Consider the following 13,200-nt stretch of genomic DNA (forward strand, 5'->3'; position numbering starts at 1 on the left):
TGGTAATGTGGCGACCAGAACTGTACACATTATTCTAAATGCAGCCGAACTAATGTCTTGTACAATTTTAACATGATTTGCCAGCTCTTCTACTCAATAACCCATCCAAAGAAGGCAAGCATACTATATGCCTTCTTGACCACTCTATCCACCTGTGCAGCAACCTTCAGGGTACAATGGAGCTCCACTCCCAGATCTCTCTGCCCATGAACTTTTCCCAAGGTTCTTCCATTCATTGTATAAATCGCTCTAGAATTAGACTTGTCTAAATGCATCACCTCACATTTGTCTGGATTGAAAGCCATCTGCCACTTTTCCGCCCAACTCTCCAATCTATCTATATCCTCCTGTATTCTCTGACAGTCTCTTATGCTTTCTGCTACTCCACCAATCTTCGTGTCATCTGCAAACTTGCTGATCATACCAACAGTGCCCTGTTCTAGATCATTTATGTATATTACAAACAACAGTGGCCCAAATACTGACCCCTGTGGGTCTATTTCGAGAAACTCCTTTCAACTACTACTCTGTCTCCTGTTGCTCAACCAGGTACAGGCCCAGCCTTCCCCATCTTTCCTCAAAAGGTAGCCCCACTCATTCCAACAATCAAGTCAAGTGAATCTTTTCTGCACGGCTTCTAATGCAATTTTATTTGTTCTTAACTAGGGTGACTAAAACTGTATGCAAGACCCCAGATGTGTTCCTGAAGAAGGGCTTATGCACGAAACGTCGATTCTCCTGTTCCCTGGATGCTGCCTGACCTGCTGCGCTTTTCCAGCAACACATTTTCAGCCCAGATGTGTTCTCACTAATGCTCTGTGTAGCTATTACTAAACACCCATATTTTGATATTGATCTTTCTAATTGTACGTGCATAATAACTTTAAGTCATGCGCAAGGACATCCAGAACCCTCTGTACCTAAGAGTTTTGTGGTCTCTTCATTTAAATAAAAACTGAAAGAACTGTGGATGCTGTAAATCAGAAACAAAAACAGAAGTTGCTGGAAAAGGCCAGCAGGTCTGGCTGCATCTGTGAAGAAAAATCAATGTTAATGTTTGGGTCTGGTGACCTTCCTCAGAACTGATGGCATATAGGAAAATGTCGGTTCATATGCAGAAGGTAGGCTGGGAGAGGGAGTAAGGAGTAAATGTTAGATAGGGATAGAGCCCAAAGAGAGAGAAAGTATCTATAGCACTTGTATCATTGCAAAAGGTCCCATGGGGTTGCAAAGAAATTTCAGCCACTGATGTAAGTGGATTTTGCTATTAACTGTATGCAGCAACCCAATCCAAATAGATCCATATAAACATACCAGAAATAAATTGGGAATTGGAAATGTTTCATTTGGGTCATCAAAAGCTAAACAGGCACAGGGTAGCGGAGTCTAAAACTAGAGGGCATATGTTTAAGGTGAGAGGGGAAAGGTTTAAAAGGGACCTAAGGGGCAACGTTTTCAAACAGGGTTGTGCGTGTATGGAATAGCTGCCAGAGGAAGTGGTGGAGGCTGGTACAATTACAACATTTAAAAGGCATCTGGATGAGTATATGAATAGGAAGGGTGTAGAGGGATATGGGCTGAGCGTTGGCAAAAAGGACCAGATTAATTTTGGATATCTGGATGGTGCAGATGACTTGGACCTAAGGGTCTGTTTCCATGGTGTTCAGTTCTATGATTCAATGACATATCTTATCAGAAAACAAATTGACACCAATTTATACAGGACATATTAGGTCAGATATTCTGACAGACGTTAGGAAAAAAAAATTGCAAGTTTACTGGCTAATTTTAGATCATGAGAAATGCTTAAGATCAGAATTGCCTACACTAGTATTTACTGAAGTGTGGAGGGCATGCTGCATTCGTGAAAGTTGTATTATTTGGTTTAGACCATTACTTCACAATATCCAGATTCAATGTTTAGCAATGTTAAAAAAACTGTGGTGAATGTCTGCTAGGGAGAGTGTTTCTTGGATCAGTCCTTGAAAGAGAATGAATTTATCCCAACTGATAACTTTTAGGCTTGCAAAATCACTTTAGCAGATGTGCATGTTGTTTAAGACAGAACTGATCATCTTATCCAAGCATGGTTAACAGATATCAACTCTTACCAGATTGAAATAATTAATATGTCACTTGTGTTTATAATCTATGGCCTTTTCAATTGTCCGGTCAAACCGCTGGCAGTTGTGCTTTATCTTAAAGGAGAATGAATTTCTTGGCCAAGTTTTTTTAATTATTAAGATACGTTGTATCTTTCTGTATCATTTTGGTACTTAAACAGGAAGAAAGAATAAGGTGATAAACTTGCTGCCTAACTAATGTTCTTTAATTGTACCATTTCCTGGATTGGAAGCTGGAATGACTTTTTTGTGTTTATCAGCAACATAAAGCTTTTCAAAATGATTGAAACGTCCAGACTTGATCATTCTACTGATCATTTTGCTTCTATGTCTCAGTAAAAATTCAAATGAGTACTTTTCAACTTGTGCTGTTTATCACTATATTAATTTTGGATACCCTGGGTGTAGCATATGGCATTTCAAACATTGTGTGTGTAAACAATGAAAGGATTTGTCATTGACCCCGAGCATACTACCCAAATATAGCATTTGCATAAGTTCGCATTTCAGTTCATTGAATGTGAGGACTTTTGTGGTAGACACAAATTTAAAAGAAAATAATTGGGAGAAGGTTCAAATCATTTGAACATATACTTAGATACTATCAGTTTGTTTCAGTAGTTCTGTTGGATATTAAACATCCCATGGGACACTGTTGTTCTCCTAGTCACAACCTCCAAAAGCAGTTACCTTGTTATGTTGGAGAACAGCAATGTCCATTTACAGTTTAGAAGAAATTCATTGTGTGAAATACTTCCAGATGGTTTGTTGTGATAAAACATCATATAAATGCACATTGCTTAGACTGCTGCCTGGTGAACATTCCATTCCATTCTATTCATTCATCTCAGTGACCACACTGTGGGGTCCAATGTTGTAGTGATTACAGGACTGGATTAGAAAACAGGAGGAATCCAGTGTCTTAATAGTAATGAGAATGTCAGAGAGAACTTAAAATTTTACATAATGGCACAAGGTAGTTGTCCGTTCTCAATATTGTGAGGTGTCCAGCTGCAATGAAGTGCTATGTAAAAGCTGTTTGGAAAGAGAGTAGTTTGTCCCTCTGATTTTGGACAGGCACTTCAGGAGTTGAAGATAAGGCTTTCTATTTATTGTAGGAATATTGGAAAACAAATGGAGAAAAGGAAACAAGCAAAATGTAATGTTCTAACAAACAAAAGAAATGTAAGTTAATTGTGGATATAAAATTGACTCAACAAGACTTTTGTACAATGGGTTTGGGTATTTGTGATGATTAAAATGGAGGCATCTGGTATGGGGGCACTCCTTCCTTGTACTTGTCTTTGAGATCATAAAGCAACATAATGCAACTTCTAAAAGTGCTCAGATCTAATGAAAGACTGAACTGAGAGCTTTTATTTGCACTACTGGTGCTCGAAATCAAATAAAGTACATTCAGTGTATCAGAATTGTCAATTCTGCTTTCATAATTTCTTGTGAAATTCTTAAAGTAGTAATTGGTTTGCCATTATGAAAACACTCACTTCAATTAGTACAAGCGTCAGACCACAGGTTCCACTGACATATACACCCCTGTATCTGAAATGCTAAGTAAAATAACAGTTGTTTCCCACAAGATATTGATGCACTTTCAAAACCTTTGATGCTCCCACTAGACAGGCAAATATAAATGAGTCTATCTATGAGTTGTAAACATCTGCAAACCAACTTCCCAGCTTAACTAACATCCCCACAACAACTGCAACCGACACCCGAGCTACAAATCTTTACATAAGTCTATCTATGATTCTAAGACAGATTGTTGCTGAAGTATTTAAAAGAAGACAACTTTGTTTACTTAACCAAACTTTCATTTATAAAGCAAAGTTTTAAAGTATGTAATCACCCCAAAGCAATCCATAAGAGTGCTACCAGACAACATTTGACACTGAGCTTATAAAGCGATGTTAAGACAGGTTCTTGTTAAAGAGGTAATTTTAAAGTAAAACAAAAAAAAACGTGCATGCTGGAAATCTGAAAAAAAAAACAGAAAACACGAGAGAGACTTAGCAGATCTGGCAGCATCTGTGGAGCCTGAAATGTTAACTCTGCTTTCTCTCCACAGACTTAGTTCTAAGGAGTGTCTTGTAGGAACGAGATGTAAAGGGGTAAATGCAGATATTCTAACTTTAAGTCTCACCCTCTTCTTGACTTGTAAAAGTGATGACCTGCTGAAGTGCTGGACCAAGCAGTCTTTCAATCCTTCACTCAAGTGAGTGCAACCCTGGTGGGAACTTTGAATGTGATTGCTGATGGGCTATTCCAACTATCTTTATCCCAAAGGTCCCAGTGCACTGACTCTCTTTTTAGCAGTGGAGCCTTTAATCAGTCTGTAAATTTGGTAATATCTCTGTATGATAGTCAGACCAAATCTGATGACTTTTGTTCTTTTGGTGTCATTTCTTAAAATTCAATTCCTGAACAATTGTTTTCTCCTCAAGATTACTGTTTATTACTTGGTGCATGAAAGTATTTGAGCAGCATTTTTTTTTGTGACTTGTACCAAAACTGTGGTACATGCTATATTTAAAATAGCACAAATGATGAATCCAACTGCCAAGTGAGAAATGTTAGCCTGAGATGGAGAGACGGTGTGTAAGGATCACCACATAATATCATAGTGGTAAACGTACGGTGTCATTTTTTCCATACAAACATTCCGAACTGTAGAACACCGTTTAATCACTAGAGGAGGCATGTATTTTTAGATAAGTTGAAAACACGTTAAACAAAGCTAAGATAGTTCTCTTTCTGATAGCAAATAATACATGGAATGTGCACAATTGTTCAGCGCTGATCTAGTGCCACATACAATTAAGACTTCATTTCAGTTCCCTGTCTGCTGTCACTCTGGGTTTATTTCCAGGCCCATGCTTGTTGGAATATCAATATATTACAACAGTTTAGACAGTTAGTTTGTTCACTAATTGTAAATACTTGTTTAACTTGTTCCAGTGGTCACTGGTCACCAGCAACTGTTAGAATTTATAAATCGAACCTACTTTAATATAGGATTGCGGAGGCTTACATGGAAAATATTAACCTTTCGATCCTTGTATTGTGCTTCTAACAAAATTTGCCGCTCCAAATATATACTCCAAGCAAATGTAATAGGGTGGCAAATGTTTAGTACCTGTCCATGAGGTATGTCCAGTTTGATTACTTTAACCCCATAAGAAATTCCAACACCTTCTCCTCTTTATGTGCTATCGTTGCTGAGCCTTAAAAACGTGCCATCAGTCTTTGCTTCTCAACCGTTAACATAGACAAGAGTAAACCTAATGCTGATCGGAAGTGAGTTGCACTGAAGGCGTTTTCCTGTCAGTGCTGGTTTTCTCGACTCTTCGGTTTTGCTATTAGTTAGCACAATGTGGTGTGATGCACTTGGAACTGTATTTGTGTGTGTGTGTTTTTGTGTTTTTTTTTCCTCTGTTAATGAGTCATAAATGTTTTAAGGTTGGCTTGGCAAATTACTAACAAACCCTTCCCATTTTGTGTCGGATGAACACAAAAATGCAGCTGAAGGAAATGATTATGGAATTGAAGTGTACTTTGACTCCATTGGTTCAAAACAAACTTTTTTTTAACACAGCTGCCTTTTCAACAGGAGAGGTTAACTCTTTTGGTGCTGAAGGAATCTTTAAATTTAGCCTGATATTCAGAAAAGTATGAATGCCAGTGTAAGTTTTTACTGTTCAGAAGTTGCAATACATTTGTTTTCCAAGACTCCTGACCGTATACCTGCATCATCATTAAGTCCATTGATTCCATTTCTATAAGATTACCTGCCTTCACCCTTACCTCATTCATGTACTTGTTACCTGTTAATTGACTATTACAATGCAGTTTTGACGGGCACTTGTATTTGACTCAAAAATTTGAGGGTCACTCAAACTCTGTTGCTTGAGTCCTTACTCACACCAAGTACTGTTTAGCTATTATCCCTTGCTTGCTGATCTAAATTATTTCCCAGTTAGGGAATAAACTCAATTTCAAAACTTTCATTCTTATTTTCAAACTGCTTCATGGCCTTGTCCCTAACCTATCTCTAACCTCCTCCAGTCCTTCAACCCTTTGGGATACTTGCATTCCTCAAATTAGGGTTTCTTAAGAATTTACAATTTTAGTCACTGTCATTGGGAGCCACACTTTCAGATATCCAGGCCCTAATCTCTGGAAATCCCATCCTAAATTTCTTTTCTTTTGTCCCCTCTGTCAAGATAGTGCTTAAACTCTAACTTTTTGATGCAGCCCCTATGCCTGTTTATATGATGTGGTATCAGATTATGCTCCTATAAAACTCCTTATCATGCATTATTAAATTAAAGATGCTTTATAAACGTAAGGTATTTTCTATTTTACTGCCTTAACTAAATTAGTGGAACAAATCAAGAATCTATGTGTAAGGCTCAATGATGGATAGCATGACTCACTGAACCCACAGAGCCAATTTGAAGGCACAGAGTTCTTTAATATTAATGTGCCAACTTTATTAAAATGCAAAGTACAAACTACAGTACAAGTGCAAATATATTGTGAAGTTTTGTTCTAACACTCTGAGCCTTCACTGCCCAGTGCTGTTAGTGTGGTTGGTGGCTTCCTTCTTTTGTATCTCTTTTCACTTCTAGGTTTTTGCTTCCTGATTTTGATTGTCCACTCATTACAGTTGTGTCTTTGGTTGCTGCGATCCCAAACTCTGAAATTCCCACTCTCTATATCTCTCTCCTTCTTAAAGAGTTTTTTTTTGCAAGTTATAATCTCTTTGACCAAGCTTTTAATCATCTGCTGTGATGTCTCTTAGAATGGATTTTGTCATAGAAGGCTATCATTCAACATATGAAGTGCTGGTTCCCTGAAGAAACAATTCAGTTAGTCCCATTCTCCTGCACCAATGTTTCATGGATTGTCAAAGATATTGTCATGTTAGCCTTGTCATACCAACTGAAGTTTTAATTGTAATTTCTTTCTCCTTCCTGTTTTGTTGTGCCGTATTCTGTTGGGGCAGATGGCTTAATTCAAAGCTTATGACAACTATATTCCAACCAACTAATTGCTGGAAAGCACACAAGGAAGATCTAAGGTTACTTACAGTGTGTTCAATATTTTGATCCTGTAATTAATCGTTTGATGCATGTCATCAAATCAGCAAGATTATTCATACAAATAATGCTTATGCCTTTAACACTTATTACTTTTTGAATATGAAACCACTTCACAACAGCTGAATTGCACTTCTCCAATGTCCTTTCACCGGTTTTGACTTTGCCTCGATCAGACTCAGTAGCTGAGAGAGAAGGTATAGTCCATGAATATTTGTTTCACCTGTTATATTTCAATCACATCAATAGTGCAAACAATCATTTAACCAGTTTTGAAATATAATCTCATTAACACACTACACAGGTTGGCTAGCCATAGCCAAAGAAGAAATTATCAGTACAGTGGGTAAGTGAGAATTAGTCACACCAATCAGATTTTGTTCTGTTTATGTTTAATTGTTCAGTTTTTTTTGCAGTGACGAGTTGGGTGGTAGTGGCTGGTGATTACTGTGCCTAAGGGAAATTATACCTGCCATTCAGCTTAAAAGCTATTAATCCCAGTTACAGAATATTCCAGGTTTAAGTCCCAAACTCTGCTATTTCACATAAGTAATTAAGAGTTTCATGAGTATAATTCATATTCTGATCTTGTTTATCTGGCGTGGAATTTTTTCTGGATGATGCCTACTTGAGACTAATATATAGCTTAGAAGAAAAAAAAATAGACTTGCTATTCTCATGCAGTTTTGTGACTTAAGGACATAGAGTCATACAATTAATTAAATATTTTTAAGGCGTAGTCATTGTAATATGAGAAGTTTCTGCAATATGTGCACAGCATGATCCCATAAATAACAATGCTCTAGTAATTTGTTTTACTAATATAGGTTGAGGGATAAATATTGGTCAAGGCACCAGAGCAAACTCCTGGTTTTCTTTGAATAGAGCAGTGTGATGATTTACATAGGCCTGAGAGCACAGGCAGGGCTTTGGTTCAGTGCCTCATCTGAAAGCTGGTATCTCTGACAGTAAACATTCCCTCACTGCATTGGACTGTCCATCTAGATTATATGTGCAAGTGTCTGGTCCCTAATTCCCTGGTCCAGATATGGCAGTGTTAATGCTGTGCCACCTGTGTGGAAAATGGAAAGGAAAGTAGATTAATTGCTGGAGGTGTTGAGAAATAAAAATCTATGATGTGAGGCAGTAGCTTCACAGTTAAAACTCATTCTTTGCACCCTGTAATGTGAACCACAGTTTAATTTGGAGAGTTCCTGAAAAGAATCCTAGCATTATGCTTTCGTAACTCAAATCGCAGAAAAAAAATGCTTGTCCCTTGCTTTGTACTTTGTCAGTGTCCCAAGTTGTTTCTAGTTCTTCTTGAGTCCTGCATAAATATTGATATGATTTTACATTGTTTTAATCAGCATTTGTCTCATCAGAAGCTTCGGGACCATAGATCATCTATTGCCATTACAACTTTTTTTCCCAGGCACCTTTCAACTATGAAAAGTTCCAAGAATATCCTTGTATTGAGTCTAATTGGCAGTGACTAGGATCCAGTCACTATATAGTACCATGACGTGGCACTTTCTATCAAATTCTTTGTGAATCAATTTGTAACAGAGTCTGTAATTTTTCATACTGTATTAAACTAGTTTAATTATTCCAGTGAACTGACAATCTATCTTATTCTAACAAATTAATTGCCTTTGTTTGCTGCAATGGAGTTGCAGTCAGTCTTTATCAGAAAAAAACTTTGTCTAATTCAATGTTATGGGTTACAAATTCTACCACGAAACGTGTCTCTGCATTTAAGTCAATTTGCAATTTGCCTTGATTTTTCTTTCCTTCTCCGTGATAACACATTGTTTCCACTGTTATGAATTAGAGTGGTGCTGGAAAAGCACAGCAGTTCAGGCAGCATCTGAGAAGCAGGAAAATTGACTTTCGTGCAAAAGCCCTTCATCAGGAATACAGGCAGAGTGCCAGAAGTGTGGAGAGATAAATGAGGGGAGGGTGAGGGTGGGGAGAGAGTAGCATAGAGTACAATAGGTGAGTGGGGGTGGGGATGGAGGTGATAGGTCAGGGCGGAGGGTGGGGGAAGGTAGCAAAGAGAGCAATGGGTGAATGGGGGTGGGGATGAAGGTGATAGGTCAGAGAGGAGGGTGGAGTGGATAGATGGGAAGGAAGATAGTCAGGTAGGACAAGTCATGGGGACAGTGTTGAGCTGAAAGTTTGGAGCTGAGGGTGAGGTGGGGGAAGGGGAAATGAGGAAACTGGTTAAGTCCACATTGATGCCCTGGGTTGAAGTGTTCCGAGGCGGAAGATGAGGCGTTCTTCCTCCAGGCGTCGGGTGGTGAGGGAGTGGTGGTGAAGGAGGCCCAGGACCTGCATTTCCTCGGCTGAGTGGGAGGGGGAGTTGAAATTTTGGGCCACAGGGTGATGTGGTTGATTGGTGCGGGTGTCCCAGAGATGTTCCCTAAAGCGCTCTGCTAGGAGGCGTCCAGTCTCCCCAATGTAGAGGAGACCGCATCGGGAGCAACGGATACAATAAATGATATTGGTGGATGTGCAGGTAAAACTTTGATGGATGTGGAAGGCTCCTTTGGGGCTTGGATGGAGGTGAGGGAGGAGGTATGGGCGCAGGTTTTGCAATTCATGCGGTGGCAGGGGAAGGTGCCAGGATGGGAGGGTGGGTTGTTGGGGGGGCGTGTACCTGACCAGGTAGTCACGGAGGGAACGATCTTTGTGGAAGGCGGAAAGGGGTGGGGAGGGAAATATATCCCTGGTGGTGGTGGTGGGGTCCGTTTGGAGGTGGCGGAAATGTCATTGGTTGATTTGGTTTATGCGAAAGTTGGTAGGGTGGAAGGTGAGCACCAGGGGCGTTCACCGCCGCTCTCTCACCACCCGACACCTGGAGGAAAAACACCTCATCTTCCACCTCGGAACACTCCAACCCCAGGGCATCAATGTGGACTTCACCAGTTTCCTCATTTCCCCTTTCCCCACCTCACCCCAGCTCCAAACTTCCAGCACAGCACTGTCCCCATTACTTGTCCTACCTATCTATCTTCCTTTCCACCTATCCACTCCACCCTCCTCTCTGACCTATCACCTTCATCCCCACCCCATTCACCCATTGCACTCTTTGCTACCTTCCCCCACCCTCCTCCCTGACCAATTTCTTCCATCCCCACCCCCACTCACCTATTGTACTCTATGGTTAAAAACAATGACTGCAGATGCTGGAAACCAGATTCTGGATTAGTGGTGCTGAAAGAGCACAGCAGTTCAGGCAGCATCCGAGGAGCAGTAAAATCAACGTTTCGGGTAAAAGCTTTATTCCTGATGAAGGGTTTTTGCCCGAAACGTTGATTTTACTGCTCCTCGGATGCTGCCTGAACAGCTGTGCTCTTCCAGTACCACTAATCCAGAACATTGTACTCTATGCTACTTTCTCCCCACCCCCACCCTCCTCTCATTTATCCCTCCATCCTTCAGGCACTCTGCCTTTATTCCTGATGAAGGGCTTTTGCCCGAAACGTTGATTTCGAAGCTCCTTGGATGCTGCCTGAACTGCTGTGCTTTTCCAGCACCACTCTAATCCAGAATCTGGTTTCCAGTATCTGCAGTCATTGTTTTTACCTCGCTTTTTCCACTGTTATGAGCTTGACCATTTGCAAGATGAGAAAGGAAAGGTCAGAATTTAGTCATTTAGACCATTCAGTTATGAGAATGTGATTGAGTAATGTTCTTAAAGTGAATAGTGACTCTATTTAAAACAGGCCAATCATCTACTAATCTGGTGTTCCTTGGATTGCAACTGTATGTCTACATTATAGCCATTGTAATAATGCTTTAGAACAATGTGTCTTGTTTTCAGCAATGAACTCAGAAATGAATGCAAGCACAACATTTATTAGAATGTGGGTGTGAAAAGAATGCACAACAGGTCAGTTAGTGCTTGGGAACTAGAGTGAGGCCAAGACTTAATGTTGGGTGTTTGCACCGTTTTGCAATGAAGGATCCAAGATGAAAGATTAATGTAATTTTTTACCCCTGGGTTTACTTCAAATTTACATTGCGTTGCATTGAATCTACAGCATCAAAAAGGGCATTCAACCCACCAATCTAGGCCAAAAACCACACCTCTCTCCATCTAACCTGAAAGGTATATGTAATAATTGGAAGGAGGGTGGCCAGGTGGCTCTCATTGAGTATGAGTTCCCCGATTGTGACTATTAACTTGGGTCCATCAGGGACTAGTGGCTGACAGGTATAAACAGGATTCTCAGGAATTCTTGTCACTGTCTGGACTGGCTCTGAGCTAGCGGGTCAGAGTCCTTGTACTGTAGATTTGAAAATAAAGAATGAATTGGTAACAGGATACAGGCCTCCATGGAGTTAGTTCAGTGGTGATGTGAGAAAACAGTATGCTCCTGGAAACAATTTGATCGGAATAGTTGTCTATGAGTTGGGGTAAGCATTTCTGACATCATGCCTCTATTTAGGAAGCTTGATTTGTTTGATCCTGCCATCGAAGTCTGGGCCCAGTGTTGGAAAGAATGTGTTATTTCTTATGAGCAAATGACATTGATGCAGAAGAAAATCAATGAGTAATACTTCCGGCAGCCTGTGGACCTGCACTATTTTCGGTTATTAAGAGCTCAACTTTCTCTAAGGCATCAGATATGAAAACCTTTGAAGAGTTGACAGATTTAGTTAAGGAAGATTATGACCCCAAATCTCAACTTAATTCTGAGATGCTACCAGTTTTATTCGGCAGTTCGAGAATCAGGGGAATCCATATCAGGGTATTTTACAAGGTTGACTGTCAGAGGCATGTAATTTTGGGGTTTGAATAGAGTGGTGCTGGAAAAGCACAGCAGGACAGTCAGCATCCAAGAAGCAGGAAATATCGATGTTTCAGGCAAAAGCCCTTCATCAGGACAACACCACTCTAATCTCTAGCATCTGCAGTACCCACTTTTGCCGCATGTAATTTTGGGTTAACCCTGAATGAGATGCTGTGAGATCGTTTCATATGTGGGATTAATGATGTAACCATGTAAAAGTGTCTACTAGTTGAAGTCCAATGGACTTCAAACCAGATCTACAACTGGCTTTATCATTAGAAATTGTGACAATTGAGCATGTGAGCTACAGAATGTTCCAATGGAAGTGAACACCCTCATCGTCCGACTGACATAGGCTGAGCAGAAGGACCCTAGGTCAGCCCACAGCAAAACTCCAAAATAAAGCCAAGCCTCGGCTAAATGGCTGAAATGTTCTTCAGGATCCAGGCTGGCAAACCATTGTAATTGCTGCCAGTATGTGGACTCAAGACAGTAAGGGAGGCCTTCGAAGCCTGGCTTGTGTCAGAAAACTCACAGGTTGGTATCCAGGAGAGTGGACACTCTGGAAAGTCCACCCACATGTGGTTTTGAACAGTTAAATTGCTTAGCAACATCCAAATCAGAACCAATTAAAATAAATGTACGGTTAAACAGTCACCTGCTTTTAATGGAGGTTGATACCAGTGCAGCAGTATCTGTCATTGCAGAACTGGTCTTTAATAGGATTCACTCTGAACTCTAACCCTTAAGATTGCGCAAGACCTCGGCCAGATTGAGAACACAGACCAGGAAACCATTACAGACTAAGGGTAACACTTCAGTTCCAGTCTCCTATGCAAAGTAGCTTGGTGCAGTTGCCACTGATTGTAGTAAAAGGCTTGGGCACAAGCCTGATGGACCTGATTAGAAAATGGCTGCCTGAGGGAAACCCTAATTAAATACTTGAAAGATTTTCAGGACAGTCTAGGGACTATCAAATGAGCCAAGATTATCTTACATGTCAATCAGGAAGCAGTTCAGTGATTCTGCGAGGCCCGCCCTGTGCCATTTGCCTTACTGGCAAAGGTATAGGCAGACTGGAATGCGAAGGAATAATCAAACCAGTTCATTTTGCAGAATTAGCAGCACCGGTTGTACTGATTGTGAGGCCTGACTGGT

The 13,200-nt window shown here is 40.3% G+C and overlaps 2 protein-coding genes across 3 annotated transcripts in view; one reads left to right on the forward strand and one right to left on the reverse strand.

Annotated features, from left to right (window-relative positions):
• Nucleotides 1-13,200, forward strand: part of chlsn (cholesin) — a 411,930-nt gene that overhangs the window by 270,057 nt on the left and 128,673 nt on the right. The window lies entirely within an intron of this gene.
• gpr146 (G protein-coupled receptor 146) overlaps nt 1-13,200 on the reverse strand; it is a 113,304-nt gene that overhangs the window by 6,431 nt on the left and 93,673 nt on the right. The window contains exon 1 of one of the 2 annotated variants that reach the window (XM_043711881.2): nt 5,278-5,465. The exons of the other annotated variant lie outside the window; for it this stretch is intronic. The gene's annotated coding sequence lies outside the window, so the exon portion shown is untranslated. Of the gene's footprint in view, nt 1-5,277; nt 5,466-13,200 lie in introns of those variants that run through there. 2 annotated transcript variants of the gene reach the window in all.

This window comes from Chiloscyllium plagiosum, unplaced genomic scaffold, assembly GCF_037043375.1.
Source record: "Chiloscyllium plagiosum isolate Xiang-an unplaced genomic scaffold, Cpla_swu_hap1 HiC_scaffold_20, whole genome shotgun sequence".
Classification (NCBI taxonomy): Eukaryota; Metazoa; Chordata; class Chondrichthyes; order Orectolobiformes; family Hemiscylliidae; genus Chiloscyllium; species Chiloscyllium plagiosum.